Genomic DNA, 17,042 nt, shown 5'->3' with positions numbered 1-17,042 from the left:
GTGAGGGCGCCGGGGCTGCGGGCCGACGCCGAGCCGGGGCCGCCCCGCAGTGCTCGCCCTCCCGCCCCACGCGTGTCCGTGAGCGCGGCAGCAGCGCCGGCCGGCATGAGGGGGCGGCTGCCGCTACAGCACGTGGCCGTGGCCGTGGCGCTCGGCGTGGCCAGCGGGCTCTACATCTACGGGCCGCTCTTCCAGCCGCCCGCGGCCCCACACGGCCCCGCCGCATCGCCGCCGGACGCCGCGCCTGACAAGAGGCCCTGAGGGAGGCGTGCGGCGCCGTTCCCGGGCATCGCCTCGCAGCCCGGCCCTCGCACGCCCCGTCCGTCGGGGGCAATGGAGCCGCTGGGAGCCGGCGCGACCGTCACCTGCCGGGGCCGTCCCGCCCGAGCCGCCTCCGCAGCCCGGCCCCGCGCTGGAGCCGCCCGCCCGCTGCAGCTGCATGCCTGCGTCTTTCGTACCAGACTCCGGGACGTCAGTGAATCATGGATGACATGCTAAATGTCTGAAGGGCAGTTTCTCCTCTAAATTTAAATGACATCAGGAAACTTGAAAAAGAAAGCTGCTGCTGTGTCGTTATGCTTCATGGGTTTTGTTGGATTGCCTCTGATCTGATCCTCCAAGTGATAAATACCATTTTTCTCTGCTTCTCATGGTGTCAGTTCTTAATACGTCAGCTCAGTTGGGGAAGCAGTTGTGCACATGGCTGAGAAGGGAACTGCACCCAACATTGGTAGCTTATAATCAGACCGGGCCATATGTACATAAACGCATGTACCACATGTGCTTATACACAGATGTCAGTCCTGACAGAGTGAGGCTACAGTAGATATTGAATACATAAATCTGCCTGGAAAATGGGTTGTCCTTAAGAAGAGCCTCAGTGTGTAGCTCAGGAAGGTAGCATGGCCCTTGGAGTAGGTGTGGATTAGTCTGACAGAATAGAATCTGAGACTTCGGGAAACAAAATCAGTAGATACTTCAATACTTCAGTAAATCTAAAAAGAAACCAAACCCAGGAGATCTTGGGACAAACTTATGCCAGGTTTTGGTTTTAACACAATCTTGTTTGGACAGAATGAGGAAAGAAATGTTTGTGTGTCTATATTTTAAGCCAGGAACAATGTTGTAGGTGGAGGTACTGGTATAGAAGCTGAGATGGGAGGGTAGCAGTAGAAGATGGGCTGGGAGAATGCAGTTGAGTGCAGCAATTGCAGTTTGGACATGACATTACACAGCAGTGGCTTTAAACTGAAACAGGGCAGGTTTAGATTAGATATTGGGAAGAAATTTTTTACAGTGGGAATGGTGATTCACTGGCACAGGTTGCCCAGAGAAGCTCTGGCTGCCCCATCCCTGGAAGTGTCCAAGGCCTGACTGGATGGGGCTTTGAGCAGCCTGGTCTAATGCAAGGTTGTCTCTGCCGGGGATTGGAACCAGATGGTCTTTAAGGCCCCTTCCAAGCCAAACCATTCCCTGATTCTATCAGGAAATGCTACATATTGCCACAAAAGTTCAGTGCCATCACTGAATTACTGCAGTGACTCTGGCAGCTTTCTTTACAGTACCACTAAGTATTGAAAAGGTTATTTTGAAGAGGTGTAGCTCAGGTCTAGAAGGCACTTCCTTTGTAAATATAATGACTAGAATTGTCCATAAAGATGGCAGTTGAAGTTGAAAAGCCTCAAGAAACAGGGTGTCTGAAGGGATGCAGGTGGAAGGGTTATTGATGCAACTGAGCTTAAGATTTGCTGAATTCTTGAGACTGCCGGGTTTAAAGTGCTGAGAGTCAAGAGCGTTCTTCCCTCGCGGGGGAAGGCAGGCAGCCAGCAGGCGGCAGGAAGAACTCATTAAACCACAGTGGTGTGCATTAACCAGGCACGGCGGATTTTCGCTGCAAAACCTGTTTTGCCTCTCATGAATTCTTACCAACCGCGCGAGATCTTTCAGGGAGGTGAGGAGGGAAGGGCTGAGGAGCCAGCCCGGCTAACGCCCCTGAGCGCCGCGCGGTGCTGCCCGAGGGCCGCGCTCAGCCCGCCCAGGTGGCCGCGGCGGGGCCGGGACACGCCGGGGCGGTGCCGCCCGGCCCGCCCCCACCTCGGGCTGTACGGGAAGTGATGTTGCCTTGACGGAAAAGACACGGTCGGAGCCCAAAAAAAGGCAGGTGCGGCGTGACGCGGCTGCGGGAGCTCCGGCGGCCGGGAGGCGGGCAGGTAGGGCGGCAGGGGAGGCGAGCAGGGCAGCGAGCAGGGACGGCTCGGCTCGGCTGGCAGAGGGCTAGGTCAGAGCCCCGGGACAGTGTTTCGGGCGGGGAACTGCGTGCTGGAGCCCCACGGCTCCGGAACAGCGACTCAGGCTTTGACAAAGGGGCCTCGCTGCGGAGATGACAGCGAGCTGTCCTTAGCCTCGGCCTTGGGCCGCCCCTCAGGTGCTTCCCCTCACGGCGGCTGCCGATAGCGCGGCACACAGCCCCGCTCGGGCCTTCCTTCCCGCGCTGCTGCTGCTGCGGGAGCTGCCACCGCTCTACACCTGCCTTTCTTCTATAGAGGAGAGTGCACTGCATGTCTGGTTTTTAAAAAGGCTTTAAAAATGATCAGTCGTTGTGAGAGCACTATGATAATGTTATATCTGCCTAGCCGGGACTCAGATCTTATGCGTGACTATCAACAGACCTGTTGCTCCTTTCTGAGCACTGTGTGTTTGTGTAAGGGAGGCTTCATGCTGAGAAGGCCCTTCAGCCTGATTTGTACTGCTTGGGCTGAATTTACACTTTGATGATCTTGGATCTAAAGAAAACTAAGTCCATTAGAAACACCTATTGATTGTCCTAACTGTAAGTAACTAGAGTATGTTAATATATGTGGTATTTTTGATGGTGCTAGCAAGGTATAAAGGACATGCTTAGAACTGTTGAAACCACTCAATTTTTATGTCTTAGACATGTATCAGGAATTTGTTGAGCTTTCTGACTCTGAGTCTTCTAACACTTCCCTCATAGATGGTGCTTAGGAGATTTTCATCAGGATAACACAAACATGTTTGGAGTTAGTTCTGCAGGGTGGTGTGTTGCTGCACTTACAGGTTTTTCTTTGAAACTCTCCAAAATCTATACTGCCCTTTCTTGGAAACTTAGATCTGACATAGACCTCTTCTCTCAGCCCTTCTTTCTTGTCACAGACTTTTACTAATTTTGTGAGTGTTCCAAGTATTTTCCAGCCAGGGAATAGCATATACTGCAATATGCATTTCAAATGTTGATAGGTAAATGTAGGAATGGTATTTGTAATGCTAAATGAATGTTTCAAAAGCATGGTTAAAAAGATGGAAAAAAGAACAGCATGTTCCTGTGTTTCTCGTTCAGGGTTCTGATTTTACATCTACTTAATCTCTTGCACAAAGGAGTTTGGGAGAGAGGGTGTGCTACAACTTACACTGGTTTAATTTCACAGTTAACAAAATTTCCCATGAGCACCCAGATGTCTAAAACCAGACTGTAAGTTTGTTTTATCCCTCTCGTTAAACATGGGAACACATTAATTTATCACTCGATTACACATTTCCTTTTCTTTCAAAGAGAAGATAAGGTGAGATAAAAGAATTCTTAAGTAGCATTTGACATTTACAGAAACAAATATTACATGCAGTAACCCCTGTGCCTTTGAATTCTTGGTCTGCTGTTCCTGCCCGGGATCTCCCGTGCTGGTAAATGACCAGAGAGGTCTGTTAGTTTCCAGCATAACCCCGCACTTGCAGATCTACACCATTACTAGGATCAGTCTGTCACAGAATTTAATTTAATCTAAAGAAACAGGCAAAATTGGCACTAGAGGTGGAATATAAAGAATGAGAACTCCTTTTGTCCTGTTGATATCTCAGCAAGTAATTAAGTTGCATTTATAAATAATTAATAAAATTAATCAAATATTCCCATCTGCATTAAAGCTGCGTTATTGTGCTCTGCGCATGTGGTGGATCCTGCAGAGGATTATTTAGGTACTTATAGGTGAACTTTTCCTGAGCTGGGTGTACACAGTACTCTGGAACTTGCTTTTGCTCCCTTTGCTTTGTAGACACCACTCAGTGCTGCAGATACAATCTTTGAGTTTACAGCACTGGCTTCAAACATGCCTAAAAAGTTGTTTAAGTACAGCATGGATAGATAAATTCTAACCTATAAGACAGCTTTTTTAGCAGAAACACTTTTTTTTCCTATTTATACAATTATATTCCCAATCAGTCTCTCTGGATATAGCATCTGGTTACGAGGTTTCTTTTCCTCATTTCTTTTTTTCTCTTAGTCAGAACTGCATCCCTGTCAGGAGGCAGGACTAACTTAAACCATGTTAAATCAGCTGAGATCACTTAATGATTGAATGATCCTTTTATCTCCAGTGGAGCTTTGTGAATAAGTCCTAGCCCTGACTTTCTTTTATGGAACACCCTTACATTGTTTTCTTTTCATACATAAAGCATCAGAATGTACTTTTGATTTATAGTAATAAGTAGTCTCAGTGCCTGTGATTTATTTTCCAATCTAATAAGCCTTATGGCATGTAGATTAAAATATGACATATAACAACCAGGACACTTTTTTCCTGTGGTGTTGGTGTGGCTTCAAAGGGCTGGAGATGCTTTGGGGGGTGTGTGACAGTTTTGCATATCCTGGGTGATGGAATTCTTTTCACATACTGGCACATTTCAGCACTCTGGAGCTGACCTAACAAGTTCTTCAGTATTTTAGTCTACAGGAGGGAAAAAAACACCCAGGCGAGTGTCCTTGCTTCTATGGCTCTGAGGATAATATCAAAGTGTAAACCAGTGCAGTGATATTTTGATGAGTTTGCAAACCCATTTCTCATAGCTGTTTTCTTTCTTTGTGTCTGATACTTTTACTGAGGAGAAATGGGTAAGAATAAGACATGTCAGAAAAAGGCACTTGTGGAAAACAACATGAAGACTGGTAGTAGCAAAGGGGAAGCAGCAGTGAAGATACAAACTCAGCAGGAGTGGAGCTTCTCCAGAAATCTGTGATTTGCAATGGACAAAAGAAGTTGGTTAATATGTAATCAGTGTTTTAAAATTAAAAGTTAAGTTTGTGGGCACTTGCATAAAGTATTTTGAGGATAACTGTACACTTCTGCAGTAATTCTTTGTGTAAATGTGATATGTGTACGAGAGGACTGTAAGGAGCACACCTTGCTGAAATATTTTATGTGCAAATGGAACACTGGATGGGTACAAGGACACTACTACACGAATCAGGTAGCTGAGCCCAAATTAAGTTTGGAGATTGTGACTGCAGTTTTTCAGCTGTGTACTGCTATTGGTTTAAAAGGTGATAAAAGGATAAAGGAATAAATAGCAAAGTAGATGAAAACGGACTCTTCAGTAATACTTTCAGGTAAGGAGAGCTCCATGGGTAGAAGAAATGCCTTTTATTAGGGCAGTTTTAGTTGGAAAGGATAGGCTTTCAGGTATGTAAGCTCCTTTCAGGTTTGAATTAGAAACAGCAGAATGTAAAGCAAAATTAAAAACAGTGGATGTACAATTTTTATAATACTTTTATTAAGCTTATGTCATTAGAAGGTGGTGAAGGTTCTCTGGAGAAGTGCTGTTGTCCAAAGTCAGCTCAGTCTCACTCTTAAACCCTGACTCATTTTCATAACTGTGGAATATTTCATTTGGTTCCCTTATCACCCAAAGACTGTAAGGAAAATGGTTGCTCTGTGAACTGAAAGGAGGAAAACAATTAATTCCAGTAATATCCTTGGGGAAAGGGAATATTTGAACTAGACTGAAGGCTGCTAGTGGTGATAAGGAGTAATAAAACATGTATGGTGGGTAGGGGGGAAAGAAAACTTCATTCATTTTTTTGAATTAAAATGCAAGTTTTCTGGTTTTCTCGTCTCCAGCAGTCTTGCTGGTGTGGTATTTTATGTTGGTAGTTGCTGAGGGAAATGACCTTTCTCCTGGAGATCCCTGCTGATAATTGTGTGGCTGTCATGGAGCGTGGTGCGTTCTGAGCATTTCAGGGCAGCGCTCAAGGCTCGCAGCTGTGGCACTGCTTGTGCTGCGCAATGCTTTCATGCAGGGCTTGCAGAGATGATTTGCTGCTACAGGTCTTGCCAGTGGCTGGTGCTTTCCATGTCTGCTTGGAAACCCAGATAACATTCAGAATGCAGATTATAGGAAAAAAACTGTATAATTGGGGTCTTTTTATAGTGGCTTTTTTTTTTTTTTTATTGTGAAGGCTAATCATAATTCCTCCTCCCCCACCCCCACTAGTTTTGTTTTAACCAAACTTTATGCATGGCTGAATGTGACCCAAAATACAGGTATCAGGGCAGTCCTAGCTCTGCTGGTATTATCCATTTCCAACAGATTTTCTCATGCAGCACTTTCAGATCCTGTGCACATAACTGCACATGCTCCACTGACTTTCTCCTCTAACACTGATTCAGCTTGACAGGTCTTTTCTGTCGGGGCATGGACTGTCTGACTAATACTTAATTTTTCCATATTTTTTCTTGGAATGGTGTCAGGATAGACATCTCTGTACAGAGATGCTGTTAACCAAGTTTGAAGATAGTACTGTCTGATTGTGTTTCTTCTGAATTTCGTAGCAAAATTCTTGTAATTTTAGATTGGATAAATATAAGCTGGAGTTATTAAATTAAGCTAGAGTTGTTAAAGGAATAGTCTTTAAAATGTTCTTTATCTATGAAATGGAAGAGGTGAATATAAATATTTGTTTGCTAATTTTGTAGAATTGTCAGTTTGGGTAGCCCACGGGGCTGCAGAGCCTGCTGTGTGCAGGAGGAGCTGCAGAGCAGGCTTTGGGAGGCCTGTGAAAAGAGCGTGCTGCAAAAGTGGAATCATGCTTTTCAGTAGGTTTTGAAACAGAAGACAACTCCTCCTCCCCCAGATCTAAACTGCTGATGTGGTGAAACATCACTGGATTTATTCCATTCGCTTTTTAATAACAGATGTGCTTAAATTTAATTTGCTTTTAAAATAGATATAGTGTCTTTTAAATCCAACTTGAAAGTAAATGTAAAATTGAATGGCTGTCACAGTATGTGCTGCAGCAGGTACAGTCTGGGCAGCTGGTGGGTTTCCCTTGCAGAACTGGAAACTCTTAAGTGCCAGTTTTCAGGGGAAGCACACATCCCACTCCTCCCTTTATCCAGGCTGCCATTTTTTTGCCATTTTTTCACAAAGTGTTCAGGAAGTTCAGATCTTTGTGGTTTCTTCCCCTCTGTAAAAGTGTTAAAGCTGATCAGCAGATTCAAATGTTGGGGGAGAAGGCAGAAATAATAGAAATTCAGTGTCTCTGCCCCTCTCTAATGAGCTTTGTTTCCTTAGGAAACCAGTCTAAGAGGCATGTCCTCATTTCAGCTTTGTTTTTTGCATTGCAAATTTGGAGCTTTGTTCCAAGAAGTCCTTATTGCATTCATAATCTCAAGTGTGGTGTGTTGAGCCTTAGGGAGTTTTTCTTCAGCCTAGCATCCTGTGGGAGCATGAAGAATGGGAGCAGTAACGTTTTTAGTAATTGAGAGTCACCCAGGGAGTGGAATGGGGCCAATGGAACTGCCAGACCTGCTTTGGTAAGGGACTGCAGAATCACCACCTTTCCAAGCCCACCCGTTCCTCCTGCACAGCCTGGAGGAAGGCAGATCAACCAGTCAGGTTAGTTAACCTGGGGAGTCACTGAATACATGGCAATATGAAGGAGCTCTCATGTTAATGGTGTTCATGCTTTAAGAAAAGGTAGAAGAAAATAGGCATCCCAGGTGTTTCATTTGGTTTCATGTGCTTTGTTGCATGGGAGATCAAACAATACACTGCAGCAGCAATACTTTGCTGTAGCTCAGAAGCAGCAGACTTCTCTGTCTGCCACATAGTTCACATAATTAACCTTTCCATTTTTCCTCCTGAGAGCAGAGGTAAAGTGCAAAAGGCACTGTTGACAGCTTGTGAGGAGAATGATGAACCACTTGCCCTCTTAAGTAGATCAGAAAAGATGTGAACAGGATATCCTTGTGCTGGAAAGAAAACCCAGCTCCACTGAGATTGGTTTTCAAACAATATGTTGGATCAGCTAGTGCCAAGAATAAACACATATCCATTAAGCTGAAGTGTGGATAAAAATATGACAGAAACTTTCAAAGCTGTATTAATATAGGATTGTAAAACATTGAAAATCCTTTCTTAGGTAGCTGTAGTGCACATGTTCCTTTAAATGGGCAAAGCAGCTTCCTGTAAACATACTGTTTTTTAATTAAAAAAGCTGACTTAGTCATCAACCCTTTAAAGTAGATAAAGATCATTGATCTAAAATGAAGTTTGTTGCTCTTCAGGCTGAAGACAGAGACATCAGATTATTGGTGTGCTTTTACAGCTTCTCACCCAGTGCAGGGCTGCTGGTGCCTCCTGCAGTGCTGCTCCAGGTGCTCCCTGCATGCACTCAGGCCTGCACTGCCTGGGTCTTACAAAATGGGAACCAACACAGTCCCACAGAAGAACTGTAGCACATCAAATAATTCATCCATCTTTAGGTAAAATGTTCTTTTGAGTACAGGTTATGTAATTTGAGTAGTGTGAATGTTGCCAAAATACCATTTCCTGCATACAAAATCATCACATTTGCTCATTGCTCACATTTGCACATTTCACTCAAAACAAATAATCATGTTTATTCATACATTTTTTATTGCTATTTTAAATAAACCTTGTTTGACCATTTCTTGGTGTTGTACCATCTTGTACAAGGACATGTACAACAGTATTTTTTAATACTATTTTCTTTCTGATATTTCAGAACTGTAATAAGAGAGAATCTGATTCAAATATTAAAGGATTCTTTCCTTCCCCTTTTGATTCAGATCTGGAATAGGCATCTCCACTTTGCCTTGGGACAGACTGCATAATACAAAGTGTTGTAGAGGCAGAGGCTTGCAGTTCTGACAGAAATGACAGATCAATTATCTTGTTGGGGATAATTTTACTAATCTTTTCTGAGGTCAGATATAACCATATATAAATCTTATTTGGGTAGCAGTCTTTTGATGTTTTTTTCTGATGATGGAGTTTGGTCTAAAGTTTTTTGAAGTGCTGCAAAGGATTCCTGTCTTTAGGCATATGATGTTCCATGAAAACAAAATTGATGCTTTTCATTTGTTGATGCTTTTACTGTTAACTTTTTATTGTTGAAGAGACCATGGTAATTCTTGGAAGTTAGTTATCTGGAGACTCTCTTGTAGTGGATTATTTTTAAGAGCCTCCTTTTTATGTACAACGCTATAGATCTTAAATATGCCAATGCTTTATCGCATGCAATGCTAAAAGAAAGTTCTGTCACCATTACTAGAAATTGCTTAGATTGGCTTACAGTTGAAAGAACATAATTAAAGTTTTACTCTATAATATTGCTAAATATTTAGCAGTTGTGCCTTTGGGTAGCAAGAAGGCCTGCCCAACTTTTATTTTAATCACTCAAGGGATATTTCATTATTTGGTCCTGGCAAAGTTCAGCTATAACAGTTCTGGTGTGAAAGCTGATTTTGTTAGTGTGGGTTGTCTTTTTAAAATTTTTTTTTTAAAGGATATTGGTGCAGGAGAGGAAAGCAAAAGAAAAAAGTCTTTTATATGGAATTTATCTCCTTCTTTCAGGTCCTTTCAGTTCTGCCCTGAAGTACTGGCATGCTACTGCAGAGCAGGGGCAGATGACACTGATGTTAGGCACAGCTCTTGGCTTTGGAAACAGTTCTGTAGCATTATCTGAAATGGGTTGTTACTAGATCCAATTCTCCCAGTCCTCTCTCCAGTGGCAGATGTCTTTTATTTCTGCAGGCAGGTAACAACCCAGCATTTTTCTTATAGAAGCATCTGCTACAGGACAGTTTGGACACCTGCAACTTTCCTCAAGGAGTGTGTGAAGGCAAATATTCTGATGCTTATACTGAAGAATGCTCCACACTGTTAACTGTGTTTAACTCCTCACATTTTCTCCTAAATTCCTAGGCCTGCAAAGCATAGAAAAGTTTTACAAGTAAATAATTCAGATCATCTTTGTTCATAAAACTTGTAAAAACATTGAGAATATTGAATAACTGAGTAGATAGGTATGCCTTTGTAGAGCTGGAGCTTCAAAACTACATTTCACAGTTTCAGTAATTTTGATGCCCTACATAAAGTAAGAAATTGCCCAAGCTCCTACAAGCCCCCAGGGCTGGGGTAGCAGTGGGAGGAAGGCTCACCTCGGGCTGCCTGCAGTGGTTCCTGTTCCAGCTGTTGCTGCTTGCTTGGTGTTTGCTTCCTGCCCCTGCAGCACGGCTGCCTCAGCGCCTGGGCAGCACTTGCTGAGAGGCTGCAAACGTGTTTGTTTAAAAACAGAGACTATAAATAACCAAACACTGATGTCCTCCCAGTTCATAACTCTCCAGTTGGAGATCAACATAACTTCACCCTCACAAAGAAAGCTTTATTTCAGCTGTACCTTTCTGGCAAAGTCTTACTGTTGTGGATAAAAGCCTTGCCTGGTAGGAAGGAAGGAAGGAAGAGTTAGTTGGTGTTCCTCACACCAAGCTGATAAGTGACAAGTTAAACAGCCTCATTTCATCCTGAAATAATTAATAAATAATCCCCAGATTTTAGTGTTTTATTTTCCCATTAAAGATGGCAAATATCTGACTGTATGGAAGAGTTTGAACTCCATTTACATTGAGAGAGATTGAGGTTGAAGCTTCTGGACAGTTTGTGCTTAGTGTGTGTGTAGTTACCCCCCAGGGCTGTTTGCAACATGGCAGGAGAACTGCTGCTTTGTCTGTCAACACTTCTTATCCTGTTCCTCCTTCTGCACTCTGGAGCAGTTACCAGACATTCTAGTGTGCTTGTGGTCTGAATATTTCTTCACAGTTAAGCAAATGTGCTGGTATTGATCAGGGAAGCAAGCAGTTAAAGATGAAAAATGTGCATGTTGCTGAAAATTGAGCACAATTCTGTTTTTTAATTGCATATGGGAGCAAAAAAGGGCCTTTCCCTCTAAAACTGGTGAAATTTGCAGAAGATTGGATTGAGCCAAGAATGGATAGAGTTTTAAAAATTACAACCTGTAAGTAAATGTCAAAGAAATGGATTTTAGTTAATGCTGGAAAAATGCTAAGGCAGGGCAGGAAAAAGTGTTCCAGCTCTGTATAATATAACTTAGATGTTCACCATGGCAAGGAAAAAAAATTGCCTTGATTCAAATGAAAAGAGTCAAGATAGTTGAGCACTGAAACAAGTGAGAGCTAAGAAGCTTGTGGAGTTGTCTTTGTTACTGGTAGATGAATCCATATGTTAAATATTTGTAGCAGCCTGTCTACAGCACTTCTTAAATTATAAGATTGCAGACTAGCTGGAGACACCACCCTAATTTCCTTTCTTTGCTGCTCTTGAAGCAGCTTGAGGAAAGAAACTGAGACAAGAAAGGATTGTGCAAGGACACTTGTCTGCAAATCTCACATCAGCTAAATCTTACACCGTGGGTGCAAAAGTTGCTTTGTGCACAGCCTTCAGTGCTCTCCTGTGAGCATCTCTAATGTTGGGGTGTCTGAGAGGGGACCCCCCCTGTGGGGCTGCAGGGGCTGTGAAGGTCCTGTCTGATCCCCTGGGCCCAGTGCAGGGCTCTCCGTGCAGTGAGTGCCTGGTGCAGGATTCTGCCTCTTGTGAACTGACTCACTGAAGAGCTGGTTTACATGTTAAAGCACTAGCTTTATTTCCTTGAAGTTATTTAAATGTTTAAAATGTCTGCATGTGTCTCTTAGCACTGTGCAGGGACAGGAACTTGTAGGTTTAGTGTCTGTGTTTCAGAAAGTTTCTGGCAACATCCTCACTCTGATCTCTTCTTGGAGTTTGTTGCCTGTTGCAGTGTGTTGCGGGATCATATTCCAATAGTTGCCATCAGAAGTGGTTCAGCAGAAAGGACTGGACACAGATGCCTACAAAGCCCAATGGTACAGCTGCCACTGTCCTCCCAAATCCTTCCAGATTCTGCTCCCATGGTCTCTCTCTGTGGTGTCTTTGCCAGTTTTGTAATCAGGAGGTTTTTCTGCTGTCCGTAAAGATGAGAAATAAAACCAGTTTGGGGAACTTTGGTGCTTGCTGTATTTCAATATAGTAAACTACTGTGTTTGCTGTATTTTATTTTTTGGGTATACTTTGAAAAAGTTGTGCTCCCACATTGCAACTTCCTCTCCCTAAGACAAGGAGGAGGGTCAGTGGTTTATGCAAAGGTTCGAGGTGTATTACCTGGTTGAGGGAGATCTAGTTAGCTACTTTGTTCACTTTTAAAAGGGGGAAAAGAGATCACTTGATCGGTCAGCAAGACCACATGACAAGCAGCTGAATGTAATTAGGTGGGGAGGGTGTTTGTGTGGGGCTGGCAGCTTCCCATGCCCTGTGAATATTGGAGCTGTTAGTCTGAACTACACTATTTTGGTTTTATTTCTTTCTCTGCTGATGCTTCCTGTAGATGAGAAATGGCTCTTTTTGCATGACTATGGTATTCAAGAGATCTGACCTGTGTCAGGAAACTTGTCAGTGAAGCACATTTGGAAAACTACAGATCCATTCAGCTGTTGAACATAGGTATGTAAACACTTTCTCTTTTCTGTTTATTTTCAGAAGATTTATTACATTGTTTTCCTTGAGCTGACTGTGCCAGCTGTTCTGTTCAGAGTTTTGAAACACTGTTGCTGCACTTTAACAAGCTGCCTGGAATATTCTGACTTCGAGAGTTCAGCATTGCTGCATCCTCCTGCTCTAGAGGGAAATGTAAAGCTGGGGAGTACACTTGGTTTACATAACACAGGCTTTGGGGTTAAATGACAAAACTGCAGCTCTTTTGTGTGTATTTAGTCTTTGCTTTTCATAAATAAATCAGTCAGACTTAAATACAAACTAGGGTAAGTTTATTAACAAAATAAATAAAATTACTGCAGCAAGCAATGTCTGGATCCAGGAGCCGTAAGATGCCTGTGCTGGTCCCAGATCATCAGCCTACATTGTCTTCTGTGGCAAACTTGTTCTGCAGTGTCTTCTGTGGCAAACTTGTTCTGCAGGGAAGGTACAATTAGACCCCTGATAGGAAAGTGTACTGTGCAAAAAACATTGAAAATACTGAGCAGACTAACACAGTATTTTCAAATGTTGCAGTGCTTGAACTTTCCCCCCCTGTTTCTTCCTGTGTTCCTATTAGCATTTCAAGTTAAATTATACTGAATAAAACAGTCCTTTAGAATGGCAGGGTTTTTAACTGCATTGTGCACCAACATGTTTGTTATCATGTTTGCTGAAGGGATGATAAAAGGGATGAACATGGTGTGTTGCACAGGCTGTTACTTTTAATTGCAAAAAAAAAAAAAAAATTGACTAGCAAGGAACCATGAGAGCTCATCTAGCTCATTCCTTGTTCAATCGCATAGTAATGACTTGAGTCTTAAAATTAATTCTGATAAAAGCAATAGGAAGGTGGGCTGTTATTACTGTGTTTTGGATCTCCTTTGGAAGAAACTCAGAATATATGTACCCACCTGACTAAGTCATGCCATGCCACCCCAAGCATGATTTTGTAATCAAGTATCCTTTTTAGCCTTGTGTTTACCAGCATTTTCCTAGTCATGAACCAAAACTCCAGTTTTTATAGACTGCAAATAACCAAGGAGGACTTGTTCAGAGAACAGAACAGTATTCTTCTCCACTTCTCTGGAGGTCACAAGGCTTTCCCAGGGTTTTATTTGATGTCTAGCATAGAATGTCTTAAGATGACTTTTCTCCTCCAGATCATCAACAGCTGACTTTTGTTTATAACAGAGAAGTGAGAAATTAATAAATGTAGCTCAATAAACATATTTTCTTACTGTTTCCTTATAGTCATCCCCAGTGTATGAAAAGTTGATATAAAATAAATGGGAAAAAGGATTATGTAAACATTGATGCTTGGCTTACTGTTTTTGTTTTTCCTGTGCTGTTTGGATGGCTTGGTTGTTGTAGCTGCTTCACTGTAATTTACTGTTACATAATACTTTCATTTATTGCATTACATGTGTATTTAGAATGTGTTACAGAAACTATTTCTAGCACATTTTAGTGCAGTGATTTCTAATAGCCTGAGTTATTTGAGGATTGAATTTTGATGATGCTGGAATTATTTTTTACAGTGCAAAACAATATGCTAGCATTTGGTGCTGCTACCCTTTCCTTCACCACAGTCTTCCTGGATTTTAGTGTATTTGCATGTTTCCAATGTGTCTTTCATTTATAACAGTCTTAAACAAAATAGCCTTAGTAATTAAGCCTGGTAAAGACAAACTGGGAATCTAATTCAGCTGGGTTTCATTTAGCATGTCACTAACAATGGCATTAAAGAGAAATAGTAACATTTTTCCTGAAGAAAAAAAGTTAAAAAAGACCAACAAAAATTCAGAAACTATAGAAAACTTAGAATGTCCTCAAAAAATCTTAAAACTAGTTAATGGAAAAAGATCTGGAAGTATCTTAGTAGAAGGAGAAAAATAAGCTCTAGACAACGGGAAGGAGAAAAAGGAGTAACTTTTATTTGGTCTTCTAAAATGTTTTACTTCATAACTAAGAAACACTATAGTTCCTGCTTCTGCATTTATTTAAACACTGTGACACAGGGATACAATTTCTTTTTAAAAATCTGTTTTGATATATTGTGATGCAACTGTTGTTATAAACAGGAAAACTGGGATCTTGGTGAGGCAATTCTCTGGGAGTGAGTGGGTTGGTTAGCACAGCTCCACCATAGGCACTGCAGCTGTGCTGATTAGTGCTGAGATTTTCTTTTTTCCCAAACTTAATTTATTTTTACTGAAATCTCATTATTGGATTCTTAGTTTCTTCTATAGTAAATCACATGCAGTGATTTAAAATCAAACCAAATGCTGCAAGCCAAAGCCAGTCTTTTAGCAGAAGATGAAACACTAGCACCTACTTTAATGAGACTTTTCATATAGAAATTCTTGTGGGACAGTACTCCCATTTTCTTGTGACTTGTGCTCAGGAAGGGCACGGCTGAATAAATTCTTTCCTCTTACTTGCCCTTTATATTCCATTCTTCATTTCAGAGGTTTGATGCCCTTCTCAGTTATGGTGTAGAATTGTTCTGTGAAGTTGGTTTGGCAGTTTGTGTGAGATTTTTGAGTTCCTCACAAGCATACAACATTTCAGCACAGTCTGTATGCACTGTGGTGTGATAACTGCATACACATTTCCCTGACAGTTTTTGACAGGAAACTTGCGCTGCTTGGATCAATTAGAGCATTCTGACTGGCAATTTATTTTCATAGAAAAGCTTTGTATATTTTTTCTGGAACTTGGGTTATAGTCTTTAGGCTTACTGCTGCCTAAGCCATCTATTAGCTATAAACAGAACCATTCTGAATTTTAATTGAAGATTTCTAAGGGTAGAGGTAGGGAATTGCCTGTTACTGTAGGTCAGTTCAAGTGAAACTTGAGGATGCTTTGTGTGCCTGAAATGTTATGAAAGAATTATTTAGGAAGGCACCTACAGCATGAAAAGCAACCTGCCAGGTTTCAGGTGAGGCTTTACTCTACAGCCATCTTGGGCCCCTCCCTCCATCGGGGAATAACTAGAAGGAAAGGTATGGGCAAACTCTGGCATTGGACTTGTGCTGCTTTTTGATTTCTTTGCTCATATATTCCTCTATAACACCAATTAGTGTAAGGAATTCAGGATTGCTGTGCTGTTTATCTCAGGAACCTTTGCTGTATATCAGGATTTAACTCTAATTCATGCTGTATTATGGGATTCTGATCTGAGCAGTGAGATAAATATTGTTGGCAACTCAGGTTGAAAAACAGCAAGCTTTTTGAATGGAAGCTTTGTGTTGAGCAGATCAGGCTGCTAATCAGTGCTTCTTTTGAATTATGCCTTCCCTGAGGCTCTAGAAAGCTGTGCTAGGACAGGAATTGAAGCCAGCATTTTGCCAAAGCACTGTCTGAGTAGTTTGGCAGACAGCAGGGCCTCAGGAGAGGGCTTGGGCAGTGGTAATTTGTGCTGCAGTTCCAGAGCTGTTCAAGGGAGGATAGGGTGGAAGTAGGGGCTTGGCTTTCAATTCCTGAAAGAAAAGCCCACTCAAACACTGTAGTTTCAGCTTTGCTTTAGTTTGAGTGATACTTTTGAGCCACAAGCACGCTCCAAAGTGGCTGTGTCTTGCTGTCACACGAAGATTTCTGTGAAGATTTGTGCTTTGCTGTTAGTGGCTTCCTCAAGAGAACAGGTTGTGGCCTACTGAATACAGCCTATTTCAGGCAGAAGTGGTGTTTTATTATGTAATGGGCATGTTGAGTTATGGCCAGTGTATTCTCAGCAAGTTATTCCTAGCCTTTTCATAGCATTTATGAGACATGGAAGCATTACATACACTCACTATCTCCAAACATGTTTACTGAAGAAGTCCTGCTCAGTACTGGCTGAAAAATCTCTTTCTCAGACTGTAGCTATTACAGACTCTGAAATTAAAGGCTCAGTTTCTTTTTGAGATCTCTGAGGAGCTGCCACCCACCTGTCAGACTCTTTGAAGTGTCTTGCTGCCAGCCTGCACTGCTCTCACTGGCTCCCCATGGCAGCATGACCTCAGATAGGTCCAGTGAGCTCTGCACCTGCAAGGATGATTCTGTCAAGATTTTCTGATCTTTAAAAGATTGGGAGAAGTGAATGCTAGCTGTGAGCCTCAGTTTTATCAATCTAGATCTATACTTCCATCTCTGTCCTTCCTTGCTTAGCATCTCTGACTGTCCTGTGATGCTGGATTTGAGGAGTAGAATAACCACCTTTTCTAGCTGCTGGACAGGGTTTTAACTGACACTTTCCCATACTTTCCCACAGATAGCTATGAACTTATTTTGCCCTGTTTGTTAAAATTAATTTAAGAAATCCCACTGATTAAATATTTTCACCAGTAACTTATTATTCCTAATGTTGTGTCTGATATTCTTGGATAATAGAGTTTTCCATC

General features: G+C 42.2%; 1 protein-coding gene across 8 annotated transcripts in view; it reads left to right on the top strand.

Annotated features, from left to right (window-relative positions):
- The window catches only part of RAB27A (RAB27A, member RAS oncogene family), a 32,266-nt gene that overhangs the window by 111 nt on the left and 15,113 nt on the right, over positions 1–17,042 (top strand). For 2 of the 8 annotated variants that reach the window (XM_026793913.2, XM_074549383.1), the window contains exon 2: positions 12,512–12,627. The exons of 1 other annotated variant lie outside the window; for it this stretch is intronic. The gene's annotated coding sequence lies outside the window, so the exon portion shown is untranslated. Of the gene's footprint in view, positions 1–1,839; positions 2,211–12,511; positions 12,628–17,042 lie in introns of those variants that run through there. 5 more of the 8 variants (XM_014267645.3, XM_005487848.4, XM_026793915.2 and 2 more) reach the window with 5 other exon arrangements.

This window comes from Zonotrichia albicollis, chromosome 11 (genome assembly GCF_047830755.1).
Source record: "Zonotrichia albicollis isolate bZonAlb1 chromosome 11, bZonAlb1.hap1, whole genome shotgun sequence".
NCBI lineage: Eukaryota > Metazoa > Chordata > Aves > Passeriformes > Passerellidae > Zonotrichia > Zonotrichia albicollis.
Note: the sequence above shows the minus strand (reverse complement) of the source record. Positions and strands in the feature narration are given on the sequence as shown.